Raw genomic sequence first — 13,598 nt, 5'->3', positions numbered from 1 at the left:
TCTAAAGGGAATGTGCTTACCCTGCACCCTGGTTAACACATTTTTAAAAGCCTCCCATTTACCAGCCGTCCCTTTGCCTGCCAACAGTCTCCCCCAATCTACCTCTGCAAGTTCCTGTCTGATACCATCAAAATTGGCCTTGCCCCAATTAAGAATTTTAACTCTTGGGCCAGACCTATCATTCTCCATAGCTATCTTAAAACTAATGGAGTTATGGTCACTTGTCCCAAAGTGATCCCTCACTAGCACTTCTGTCACTTGCCCTTCCTTATTTCCCAAGACGAGGTCAAGTTTTGCCCCCTCTCTAGTCGGTCCATCCACATACTGAATGAGAAATTCCTCCTGAATACACTCCACAAATTTCCCTCCATCCAAGCCCCTAATGCTATGGCTGTCCCAGTCAATGTTGGGAAAGTTAAAGTCCCCTGCTACTACCACCCTATTATTCTTGCAGCTATCTGTAATCTCCTTACATATCTGCTCCTCAATTTCCCGCTGACTATTTGGGGGCCTGTAGTACAGTCCTACCAAGGTGATCTCTCCCTTATTATTTTTCAGTTCCACCCATATAGACTCAGTGGGCGAACCCTCGGATATATCCCCTCTAAGTACTGCCGTGATGTTCTCCCTAATCAAAAACGCCACTCCCCCTCCTCTCTTACCTCCTGTTCTATCCTTTCTATAGCATCTGTACCCCGGAACATTGAGCTGCCAGTCCTGCCCCTCCCTTAGCCATGTTTCAGTCATAGCTATAATATCCCAGTCCCATGTGCCCATCCATGCCCTGAGTTCATCCGCTTTGCCCGTCAGGCCCCTTGCATTGAAATAATTGAATAAACTTGTGCTACCGTGCTGCCATCAATGATGGGCAATGCGAGTCAGGATTCAGCCATTGTCAATGTGAGCTAATATCATCTTTGACTGCAGTTGGAGAAAGCTGGATGGAATTTTGGGATTCATTTCGATGAAAGGTTTCTGGGGCTGGATTCTCCGACGGCGGGATTCCCAGTTGCGCCGGCAGTGCATCTACACCTATGGGTTTCCAGCGGTGTGGGGTGGCCACAATGGAAAATCCCATTGGCAAGTGGTGGGAACAGAGAATCCTGCTGCTGGTGACGGCATGCCGCACAGGAAAACATGGCTGGCGGACTGAAGAACCGCTTCCCTGAGGTTATTATAGTTACTGCTAGAGGGTCGACATGGAATTTAACTCCTGTGCTGAAATGCTGCTTATTTTCAAGCCAAATATTTCTGCTCCCTCTCCACTAAGGTATACTGCAGGTCTTTCACATTTGGCTGCTTCATTTAACATTCTTGCTGCGATGGTGACTATCCCAGGAAGGTCGGGAACCTCGTTTCAATCAATTTAAATACAATTTGCTAGCTTCCCCACCATATGGTGCCCCATATTTGGAATTATCCCTCACCCACGTGATGTCAGGTCGGTGAGTATCATTCTTGGGCAGTACCCTGGCACTGCCCCTTGGCACTGCCCGATGGGCCCCCTTGGGAGCTCCATTTCAAGGGCTTCCTCTAATTAGTTGTGGGGGGTTTCTGTGCGTTGGGGGGGGGGGCGTGCTGGTCCCTGTGACTCGGGGGGGATAAGATCCTCCACAGCTGTGAGGGAGGCCTGTGTCTGTTGAGGAACAGTGTCCCCCTGTCTATGAGCGTGTTGGAGGGTTCCTGCGTTGCCAGCTGCCCGATTATTCTGACCCCAGCCTGGCAGCGTAATGGCATGGGCCATCTCTCCAGATGTTTTCTGCACAGAGTGCTGGATCACCTGGAGAGAAATACCAGCCGCGCAGCCTGCGAGCTGCATGCCCATTTCCCCACCTCAGTCAGCACTCTTGCTGAGAATGCAAAATTCTGCCCCCTGTCTCCAGATTGGCAAACTGCTTACGCCAGTGTATGTTTGTCAATGACAGCTCATCGACCACATTAGAATGAAGGTCCTGCACCAAAAACATGACAAGTTCCCACCATCCCCCAAATGCTCTGTTATGGGTTCTGTACAGCTCACCCAAAGCCCACCTGGATGATGTGGCAAACAAAAGTCACTCCCTCTCCAGGATCACAATAGGGAGATTTCAAGCTAGTTCAGTTTCAGAAGTAGATAGCAATAGTCTGCCCTGGAATTCGTGATGTAAGATAGTCTTGGAAATAATATGCTTGCACATTTCTTCAAATTTTTATTTTTAAAAAAATATCTTAGTTCAACATTAAATCGCCACCATTTTGCAAGTAGGTTAACTTTCTCACAAGACACCTCACCTTGTCATCTCTGTCCTTTAAATATTATTTTCTTAAGACTATCAATGAACATGAATGAAATGAATTGACTCCATCTACTTTTCTGTCATAAGTAAGGTGCAATTTGTTCGGTCATGATTTTGTCCAATTTATTTCACTCCAGAGGGAAGGAACTTCAAAGTTTCTCTCTGTTCCGCAAAGGCAATGAAACTAAACTCCAGAATATCCCCTTCAGCTCATAACATACATTATTCATCTTTGACCATTTGTTTTTCACTGCTTGACATTTTCAATGTCAGCGGCTCAAATTACTGGATCATCAATGTAACCTTCAATCAACCTGCAAATGTATAATACCCATTTCTCCACTATTCAATCAGAAGAATTATACCATAAATTATAAAAAGTACAGCTCTCACCTTGCTTGGTCTGGTTCCATCCCATTCTCTATTTCATCCTCCATCTGTCTTTTTTTCTCTCAAGTACAAACTATGCAAATGCTGATCATCTGATGTTGGAAAACAAGGGGGGAAATGTCTGTGAGGAGAGAAACTGAGTTGATGTTCTCCCTCCAAAGATGTTGACCGAACTGCTGAGTGTTTTCCGTTTCCATTTTAATGTTCTTTCTCTCTGTTTACCTTTAACTCTATATGACTGCACCTTTTCATGCGGTGTCTCCAACTCTTTATCCCTCATTTCTCCGGTAGGCCTCATTTTACCTCCATATCCTCTATGATCGCTCTGTATCGGTCACACCCAATCCTTTGCAGAAACACTCAAATATTATCTCTCCCCTTTTTCACTGTTTAGATTAGAAATCCAGATGAAAGCCACCCTTGACCATGCTAACGCTGTGCACAGGTATTAACCAGGTAAACAGTATTGAGGAGTAGCATGAGCATGTGCGGGTAAGACAGGAAGTGAGGAAAAAGTGCTTGGCCAAGAGGGAATGAAGAACTGGCATTGGGATATGCAGAGTGTTTGAGACCCAAGATGGGTGCTGAAGAAGGTGCAGAACCAGCTGGCAGAGGGTTGTGTTGTACAAATTGGCTGCCACCTTTTCTGAATACGGCAACTGCGCCTCAAAAAGTACTTTTGTGGCTCTTCAAACGTGATACATATATGCGAGTCCTTCTCTTTTTTCAACATGATGTGCACCCGGCATGGAGAAATGTGGCAAATGTTGCAAACTCTGGGATCTGGATCCAATGCTAGCGACACTTCAATAATGGATGGCACAGTGGTTAGCACTGCTCCTCCCAGCACCTGGACCCAGGTTCAATTCCGGCTTGGGTCACTGTCTGTGCGGAGTCTGCACATCCTCCCCGTGTGTGCGTGGGTTTCCTCCGGGTGCTCCGATTTCCTCCCACAGTCCAAAGATGTGCAGGTTAGGTAGATTGGCCATGCTAAATTGCCCCTTACTGTCCAAAAGGTTAGGTGGGGTTTGGGATTATGGGGTTAGGGCAGGGGCCTAGGTGGGTCGTTGCAGACTTTTTAAATATATATATTTTTATTCTCCTTTTTCACATTTTCTCCCAAATTTACACATACCAACAATAAACAATAATCAATGTCAATCCCCATAATCAATAACAACAATCCCATCCTCCCACCAAACCCCTAAACATTAGCCCGCATGTTAACATAAACAAATAACAAAAAGGAATCAGGAATCACCCATAGTCACCATTAACACATACAGTTCCCCACCCCCCCATCTCTCCCAAACCCCCCCCCCCCAATGTGATCCAATTCTCGAAAGTGCATAATGAATAACGCCCATGAATTGTAGAACCCCGCCATCCTTCCCCTCAGTTCAAATTTGACCTTCTCAAGAGTCAAGAATTCAAACAGGTCCCCCCGCCATGCCAGGGCACAGGGTGGAGAGGTTGATCTCCATGCCGACAGGATCCGCCTTCAGGTGATCACCAAGGTGAAGGCTACAACATCTGCCACCCACGGCTAGTCCGACACCACGAATTTGGCCTCCCGAGAGCCCGGGTCCAGTTTCACGTGCACCACTTTAGAGATTACCCTAAAAACCTCCCTCCAGTAATCCCTCCGGCTTTGGACAGGACCAAAACGTATAAATATGGTTTGCGTGCCCCCCCACCCCCCCCCCCCTCCCCAACGTTCAAACACATCTTCTACCCCCTTAATGAGCCAGCTAATCCTAGCCCTTGAGGTCGTGCTCTGTACACCACCTTCAGCTGTATCAACCCCAAACTGGCACACGAGGTGGAGGCGTTCACCATCCGGAGCACCTCACACCAGAACCCCGCCTCCAAACCCTCTCCCAACTCTTCCTCCCACTTTGCCTTGATCCCTTCCAGCGATGCCTTCTCCTCTTCCAAAATAGCCTCATAAACTGCCGATACTACCCCCTTCTCCAGCCCCCCTGTCGTCAGCACCTCCTCCAGCAATGTGGAAGCCGGCTCTACTGGGAAGCTCTGTATCTCCTTTCTGGCAAAGTCTCGAACCTGCATGTATCTAAATATTTCCCCCTGCTCCAGCCCATACTTCGCTCCCAGCTCCTTCAATCCTGCAAACCGACTCCCAAGAAACAAATCTTTTAGTGTCCTAATTCCTTTCTGCTCCCATCTCCAAAAATTTCCATCCCATTTCCCTGGCTCAAATCTATGGTTTCCCCCGAATCGGCATTTCCCTTGACCCTGCCCCCAACCCGAAGTGTTGGCGAAACTGCCTCCAAATTCTCAACAAAGCTATTACTACCGGACTCCCTGAATATCTCCCCGGGGCCGTCGGGAGCGGCGCTGTCGCTAGCTCCTCCATCCCGACCCCCTACACAAACTCTCCTCCATTCTGACCCATTGGGTGTTTACCCCTCTGACCCAGCTCTGTACCTTCTCCACATTCGCCGCCCAGTAATAATGTATCAGGTTCGGAAGACCCAAACCCCCTGCCTGCCTTCCTCTCTGTAGTAGCACCTTTCTAATTCTGGCCACCTTCCCTCCCCATATGAACGAGGAAATCATCCCTTCAATCTCTCTAAAAAATGCCTTTGGCAGGAAAATCGGCCGGCATTTGAAAATAAACATAAATCGCGGCAACACATTCATTTTAACCGCCTGTACCCGACCCGCCAGTGACAGAGGGAGACCATCCCACCTTGCCAGATCAGCTTTCACCCTCCCCACCAAACGAGAAATGTTGTACCTACGAAGCCCCCCCCCCCAACAAATCCCGAGCAACCTGCACCCCCAGGTATCTAAAGTGAGTCCCTGCCCCATGGAATGGCAGGCCCCCCACGCTTGCCCCCACCCCTAGCCGAGACACCACAAAATATTCACTCTTGTCTAGATTTAATTTGTACCCCAAGAAAGACCCAAACACCCAAAGCAGCTCCAGTATTCCCCCTATTGACACACTCGGTTCCGACACGTATAATAACAAGTCATCGTCATATCAGGACACCCTATGCTCTAACCCCCCCCCCCCGCATTATCCCTTTCCATACCCCCAAACTTCTTAGCGTGATGTGCAAACAGCAGGGGGGACATCGGACACCCCTGCCTAGTCCCACAGTGGAGAGAAAAGTATTCCGAGCTAATATTATTTGTGCGGATACTCACCCTTGGCTCATTATACAGTAGCTTTACCCAATCCACAAATCTTGGTCCAATCTCAAACCTCTCCAGAACTGCCATCAAGTACCCCCATTCTACCCGGTCAAACGCTTTCTCGCTGTCCAAGGCCGCAACCACCTCGGTTTCCTTCCCCTCCGCCGTTGCCATAACCACGTTCAATACCCTCCTAATGTTCGAAAAGAGCTGCCTCCCTCTCACAAACCCCGTCTGATCTTCACCTATCACCTTCGGGAGGCACTCCTCCAGCCTACCTGCCAGTACCTTCGCCAATATCTTTGCGTCCACGTTTAAAAGTGATATGGGCCTACAGGACCCACACTCCGTCAGATCCTTATCTCTTTTAAGTAACAGGGAAATCGATGTCTGCCCCAAAGTTTGTGGTAACACCCCCTTCCTTACCGCCTCTTCAAACATCCCCACCATCAGCGGTACCAGCTTATCTTTGAATTTTTTATAATATTCCATCGGAAACCCATCCGGTCCTGCCACCTTCCCCGACTGCATACTCCCAAATGAATCTTTTATCTCCTGCTCCACTATCGCCCTTTCTAATGTAGCCCTGTCACCCTCCCCTAACCTCGGGTACTCCAGCCCATCTAGAAATTTGGGTCGTTGCAGACTTGATGGGCCAAATGATCTCCTTCTGCAGTGCAGGGATTCTATGATTTCTGTGATAACCATGACTGGAATGAACAGGAAAACACCATGGGCAGGATTTTCCTGCAGGATTATGAACCTTGCTTTCAGGCTTCAATAGGGACCAGAAGCTCGCACTGTATGGGGAACTCTTCTGTGATTTTCCCCAAATTGGCCAATTAGTGGCCAGAGGGACAGCTCCCCCGTCCAATTTAGCATGATGCTCAGTCAGTGGAAGCTCCCCAGCGAGGGTCCTCCAAGCTTGGAAGAAGCAGCAGGATACCATTGCGGATTAGTGAGGCATAAAATGCCCCAAAATGGAGGTATATTTCTCTCTCCAGCATTTAAAATTCTAAAACAAAAGACGGTCTTATTGCCGGACCACCACTGAGGAGGCCTCAAAGCCTGGCTGGAGCTCTGACCCTCCAATCTGCCAGAAGGAGACTGCCTCCACACAAATGGAAATAACTGACTTTAACTGGCTATTAATTTGATAAATTGGTTACCCAGCACTTACGAGGTGTCACAAGGATCATTCCTTGGACCTCGGCTATTTACAATCTTTATCAATAACATTGATGAGGAGGCTGAGTGTCATCTATTCAAGTTGACTGGTAATACAAAGCTAGGTAAGAAAGTGTGAGGAGGACTCAAGGGGGATGTAACAAACTTTAGACAGGTTAAACAATTGTTCAAGGACCGGGCAGACTGAATATAGTATGGAAAAGTGGTAGGAAAAATGGAAAACAAAAATACTGTCAAATGGTGCGAGACTGAGAAATGTTGCCATTCAGTGGAACCTGGATACACTTGTAAGTGAATCACAGGAAGTTATTATGTAGGTACAGCAAGCAGTTAGGAAATAAAATGGTCAGCCGTTATTACAAAGAGGTTAGCGTACAGTACAACAATAAATAAATCATACTACAATTACATTGGTAAGATCACACCTGGAGCTCTATGTACAGCTTTGATTCCTTACTGAAAGAACACTACTTGCCTTAAAGGGAGCACAACTTTGGTTTACAAGATTGATTTTTAGATGAGGTGATTGTGCTGTAAGGAGAGATTGAGTAGACTAGGTTTATATTCTGTGGAGTTTACAAGAATGAGAGGTGGTCTCATGAAATAAAATATTTAAGAGGCTTGATTGGATAGTGCTAGGAGGATGTTTCCGATGGCTGAGGAGCCTAAAACTATTTTTCAGACTCATATTAAGGCATCGACCATTTATGACTGAGAGGAGGAGAAATGTTTTCAATCAAAGAGTTGTGAATCTTTTGAATTCCCTATCCCAGAGATGGATGTTCTGTCACGTTTACTAAGGGAATCAGGAGTATGGTAAAAGTGCAGGAAAGTGGAGTTATGGTAAATTAAACAGCCATGATTTTATTGACTAGGTTTGAGGCTTACCCCTGCTCCAATTTCTGTTCTTATGTAATCTCTGCTCATAATCTTGGAGCTGTCCTATCATTCTGTCGAATCTGAGCTGCATGTTTTTCAAGGCCAATAAATCCTTTCTAAAATTCAGATCAGTAAACAGCAGACCAACCCAGGCCTTCTTCCCTGTTATATTCCAGTCCTCTAGTTATAATGGCTAAAATTTGTTCAGCCTTTTATTTTGTTTTTGTACATACCGGGCACATCTTGCTGTGTACATGGGCACCCTAAATTGTTTTGGGTCTCACTGGTCTGAGCTTTTTGCGATTTATATAATACTCAAATTTAAAGTTCCTTTTTGTTCCAAAATGGATGGCCTAATGAAATCTATTCACGACATATTTCTCATACCATTTTCTTTATCAATGCCTCACTGTAAATCTATGGCTGCCATCGCCATTACTTGCTTTATCACCAATCGTTGTGTCATTGACAAACTTGGATAAATGGTTCTCTATTGTGTAATACTGAATATATACCCAACACAGATCTTTATGGAACATCTCTTGTCACTTCCTTCCAATTCCAATACTTATCCTATTTTGTATCTTTGACCACCTAATCAACAAGCAACTTGGAAGGTAAATATAGAGGTTTATAAGATGATGAGGGGGTAGATTGAGTGGATGTTCAGAGACTATTTCCTCGGGTGGATGTAGCTTTTACAAGGGGGCATAACTATAAGGTTCGGGGTGGGAGATATAGGAGGGATGTCCGAGGTAGGTTCTTTACTCAGAGAGTGGTTAGGGTGTGGAATGAACTGCCTGCTGTGATAGTGGAGTCGGACACTTTGGAACTTTCAAGCGGTATTGGATAGGCACATGGAGCACACCAGAATGACAAGGAGTGGGATAGCTTGATCTTGGTTTCGGACAAGGCTCGGCACAACATCGAGGGCCGAAGGGCCTGTTCTGTACTGTACTGTTCTATGTTCTAAATAATGGGTTGGTTTCTCTGGTCCCCAGCCGGTGTTTCTCGGAGGCGCCCCATTTGCTGTTGGTGGGATTCTCTACTCCCACCACTTGTCAATGGGATTTCCCTTTGAAGCCACCCCACACCACCCGGAAACCCATGGGCAGGAGTGTGCCGGTGGAAACAGAGAATCTCAATGACCGGAGGATTCCGGCCAATATATTTGCCTTTATTACAAGGGAGTTAGAATTTAAGAATGAGAGTGTTGTGCTGCTGAAGGCGACCCCCCCCCTGCAGCAGGTTCCCTGATTGCGGGATGAGAGAGCCACACAACATCCCGTATCCCGTAGACGTCAGGATGGGAGAGCCACACAACATCCGTATATGTCAGGGGGACCACCCAATGGCAAGCCACCTCTGCCACTGGAAAACAAACCACGTGAGGGGGAAGGGGTGAAAAATTTCACCTCTTTGGAATTGTCTACACCAGTGAACTGGAGAGTTGAGGTAAAAAAATCAGCCACGAGTATTGAAATACAGAGCATGCTTAAGGCGTTATGGAGCCTTCTCCTACTCCTCTGTCTTATGTTTCATCCAACTAATCTCCCACTCAGATCACTAATTTGTCTTAAATAACATGAGATTTAATATTAGCCCAATGGATGCTCATGTGGATCTTTATCGAATGCCTTCTGAATGCCCATATGATGCACGATCAATTAGACTCGAAGACGAAGTTGTATCATAACTGAAGGCTTTAATAGACTAGATCTGTTCCCCAGCAGTTTCGGTACAGAATGAGGGCTGCTGGGACGGCACCTGTTCTTATACCCCGCCTGTCAGGGCGGAGCCACATACCAAACAGCCAATGGTAAGCTGCTCGGCTTACCCAATGGTCTACAGCCTCTCGGGTACCGCAATGCCTGATACTACCATACTATACAAACTACATCCGTAAACATTCCTCTCTCTTCTACTTTAGTTAAATCCTCAAAGCATTCAGTTAGTTTGTTAGACATGAAGTAACCTTTACGAGCCCATGTTGACTCTATTCAGATCAAATTTCTCAAGGTGCTTATACATTCCAATAGCTCCCTCACAGCAAATGCCAGACTAAGGGAGATCTATAAATTGTTGGTCCCTCTTTCTCATCTTTCTTAAGTAACAGTTGAGAAATTTAACAGTTTCTTAAATAATAATATTTGCAATTTTTCAACATAAAGGGAATCTTCCAGAATTGAGAGGGCGCTTCAAACTATCACCATTAAAACATTTGTAATTTCTTCACCTACTTTCTTTACAATTCTGGAGTGAAAAGCATCAGGTCCTGAGGCGTTATCAGTCTGTGGTATCATTATTATTTTAAAACTGCTTTCTTGCTCATCTTAGCTTTAGTGAGTCCTATTCCTTGATTCGTTATCACGTTCCCTGGAGTATCAGATATTTTATCCTCTTTCCATACTGTGATAAAGTAACTGTTCAACAACCTGTCATTTCCTTAATTTTATTTGCAATACTACTCCCATCTGCTTTAAAATGGTCATTGACTGTCCTTGATCTTCTCATGCAATTAGCACATTTTCTGTTGCTCATGATATCCCTCACAAATTTATTTTCATGTTCCCGTTTAGAAACGTTGAATATTTTTGCCTTCCATTGCTGTTCTTTACATATACTCCAGTCCATGAGAAAATAAGAACCAGAAATATGAGTAGATGAGGGCCATTCAGCTCTTCGAGCCTGTTCTGTCATTCAATAAAATCTGGCTCATCTGATAAGGCCTCAACTCTACTTTCCTGCCTGTGCCCCATGACCCTCCACTCATTCGTAAATCAAACATCTGTCCAGCTCAGCCTTGAATATATTCAATGAACCAACCTCTCTGTGGGAGGGAATGCCAACCATTAACGGCCTTGTGAGAGAGAAATTCCTCCTCATCTCCATCTTAAATCGGGAACATGGGCGCAATCTACGGGTTGTTCATGCTGGCGGGATATTCTGGTCCCACACCGGAGCACGGGTTTCCCGGCAACGAGGGGTACAGTCACTGGGAAATCCTGTTGACAATGGCGGGTTCGGTAAATTCCACTGGCGGACCGTCTCCACTGGCGAAAAACACAGCGGGTTGGTCGGTAAATCCCACCCCATTTATTTGGAAACTATGGCCAAAATTCTCCGGAAAAATTTCTAACTGTGGTAGCGAGTGTGAATTGCCGCGAGTTTCCCGGTGCTTGGCCCAGCGAGGCCGGCAACGCTATTCAACATTAATTGGTCCACTTAACGAGGCCTCTCGGGCTTCTCGCCGCAAATGAAGGCGCACCAGCTGATTTGCCGGACCACGCTCGCCAGCCCCCCGCTAACATGATCGAGCAGCACGTAAACTGCACTTTCTCAGCGAACCCCAGCCAGCTCGCAACAATGGCACCGAGGAGACCGGCCCCAAGATTCGGGGATTCTGATCGGAGAGGCTCCTGGACATGGTGGAGGCCGGGAGGGATGTCTTGATTCCCTGAGAGTCCCAGAAGGGTGAGCCACAAGGCAGCCAATGCTGCCTGGGATGAGGTGGCGGCAGCAATCAGCTCGGGCAGTGTGACCTGGAGGACTGGCCTCCACGGTCAGAAAGGTCAATGACCTACACCGAACAGCACGAGTGAGTAGACACCAACGCTCCAAACCCCACCCCTCCATCCCTCTCTCCCCCCTCAACACCCCTCCAACCCTGCCTTCACACCCCCTCTTCCACGATTGTGAACTACGTGTGTGGTTAACGATGCCCTCTCTGGGTCACCTCAGGAAAAGCTCTCCCATAATCGTCGGGAGAGGGCCCAGACCAGCGGAGGGGTGCCAGACATAAGAATCTTCACCTCCTTCAAGTAGTGGGCCCTGGGGGTGACTGGTGTGGCCGAGGACAGATCGGTCAGCCACGCGGAGGCTGGTGGACGCCGCAGAGGTGAGGAACCACTGGGCTCCACCCAGAGGACCTGTCAAAAGTGAGTTGTTATTGCCTTACTGACTGACCCATCCCTCCCACCGACCACATGTCCATTCTCCCATAAGTCCTCCAGCTGACGGCGCCAGTCAATCCCGGGTGGCCCCTTCTCCTGACTCCGAAGAAAACCCTCGGAGGAGAGCTCCAAGGATGCAACCGTGGGTGCAGCACAGCTGTCATCCCCACCCTCCACCAGTGCAGATACTCACAACTCGGTGGGACATGTTAGTGGACAGGATTTGGGGGCACAATCTTCTGATGCATATCAGTCAGAGGTCTGCTGGATCCCAGGACCCAGATGGATCCCAGCCTGATGCTGAGCCTGTGGAACAGAGTTACCCGAAGCTGATGGAGACGATAGGACCAATCTGGGAATTTAGAGGTAGATGTCAGCATCACTCCAGCAGATCCATAGCTGCTTGGAGGAGTCCCAGAGTCTAGGGATGGCAGGAGATGAAAAGGGCAATGTGGCACCGAAGGCAACACTGCTAGGATAGTGACCGCAGTGGAGAGCCTGGTGCATGAAGTCGGCACCATTAGTGAAGGTGCCCAAGGCGTCACGCAGATGGCGATGTCCATGGCCGAGGGCCTTGACAGGATGTCCGACTCGCTGGGGGAGATGTCACCCAGAGCAGGCTGACCTTGATGAGGATCTGTGGGACATGTCTAGCTCGCAGAGGTGCTGCGGAACTTGTCCCAGTCGCAGGTGGGCATGGCTGAGATGCTACACAGCATGGCCCAGTCACTGAGGAGCATCGGCCAGGGCGCGACACGATGGTGCAGACCATGGGGAACTGCCAGGACTGGCAGACCCAGATGGCGTAGGGGTAGCCAGGCTCAAACCAACTGCCTCTCTATCCCAAGGTGAACTCCAGGGCCCTGAGGGGGTGCCGGGTGCCAAGCCAGACCCGCCCCATGGAGTTGCGATGGTGGGCACAATCTCCCCCAAGTTCCACCCCTTGTTAGAACATACAGTGCCGAAGGAGGCCATTCAGCCCACCGACTCTGCACCGACCCACTTAAGCCCTCACTTGCACCCTATCCCCCTAACCCAATAACCCCTCCTAGCCTTTTTGGACACTAAGGGCAATTTAGCATGGCCAATCCAGCTAACCTGCATGTCTTTGTACTGTGGGAGGAAACCAGAGCACCCGGAGGAAACCCACACAGACACGGGGAGAACGTGCAGACTCGGCACAGACAGTGACCCAGCGGGGAATCGAACCTGGGACCCTGGTGCTGTGAAGCTACGGTGCTAACCACTATGCTACCGTGTTGAGGTCGCATTTCGCAGTCAGCACACGGGACAAGGCAGCACAGCTGTGCACGTGCCACCAACAAGCGAACCGGAGCACTCAGGCCCCAGAGCCCCCCAGAGGTCACCCTCCAGGGGCATTGAAGGCTACGGGACGAGTTCAGGAACTGGCTGTCTCCACCTCTGATGTGCATCCTGGATAAACACGTAGATGCCGTGGTAGAGCTGGGAGGGCCAAGCACGTCAAGGACCACTGAGGGCACCAGGAGACGGTGTAGGGGGTAGGTTGGTGGGTGGGGGGGGTGGGTCGCACCATCAGGAGATGGGATTGTACAGCACATTAAACCCCTCTTTGCAAAACCATTATGATGCCTTGGTCACTTCCTTCTGCAATGCAGGCTGACCCCCGGACCCTTTGTCCATCTCCCCAGTGCACCCCATCCTGCCCATGGCAGCCAAGGGTCCCTCCACCCCCCCGCTGAGCACTGGGGTGGGAAGCCCATCGCCC

This window comes from Scyliorhinus torazame, chromosome 3 (genome assembly GCF_047496885.1).
Source record: "Scyliorhinus torazame isolate Kashiwa2021f chromosome 3, sScyTor2.1, whole genome shotgun sequence".
In the NCBI taxonomy this organism is placed as follows: Eukaryota; Metazoa; Chordata; class Chondrichthyes; order Carcharhiniformes; family Scyliorhinidae; genus Scyliorhinus; species Scyliorhinus torazame.
Note: the sequence above shows the minus strand (reverse complement) of the source record.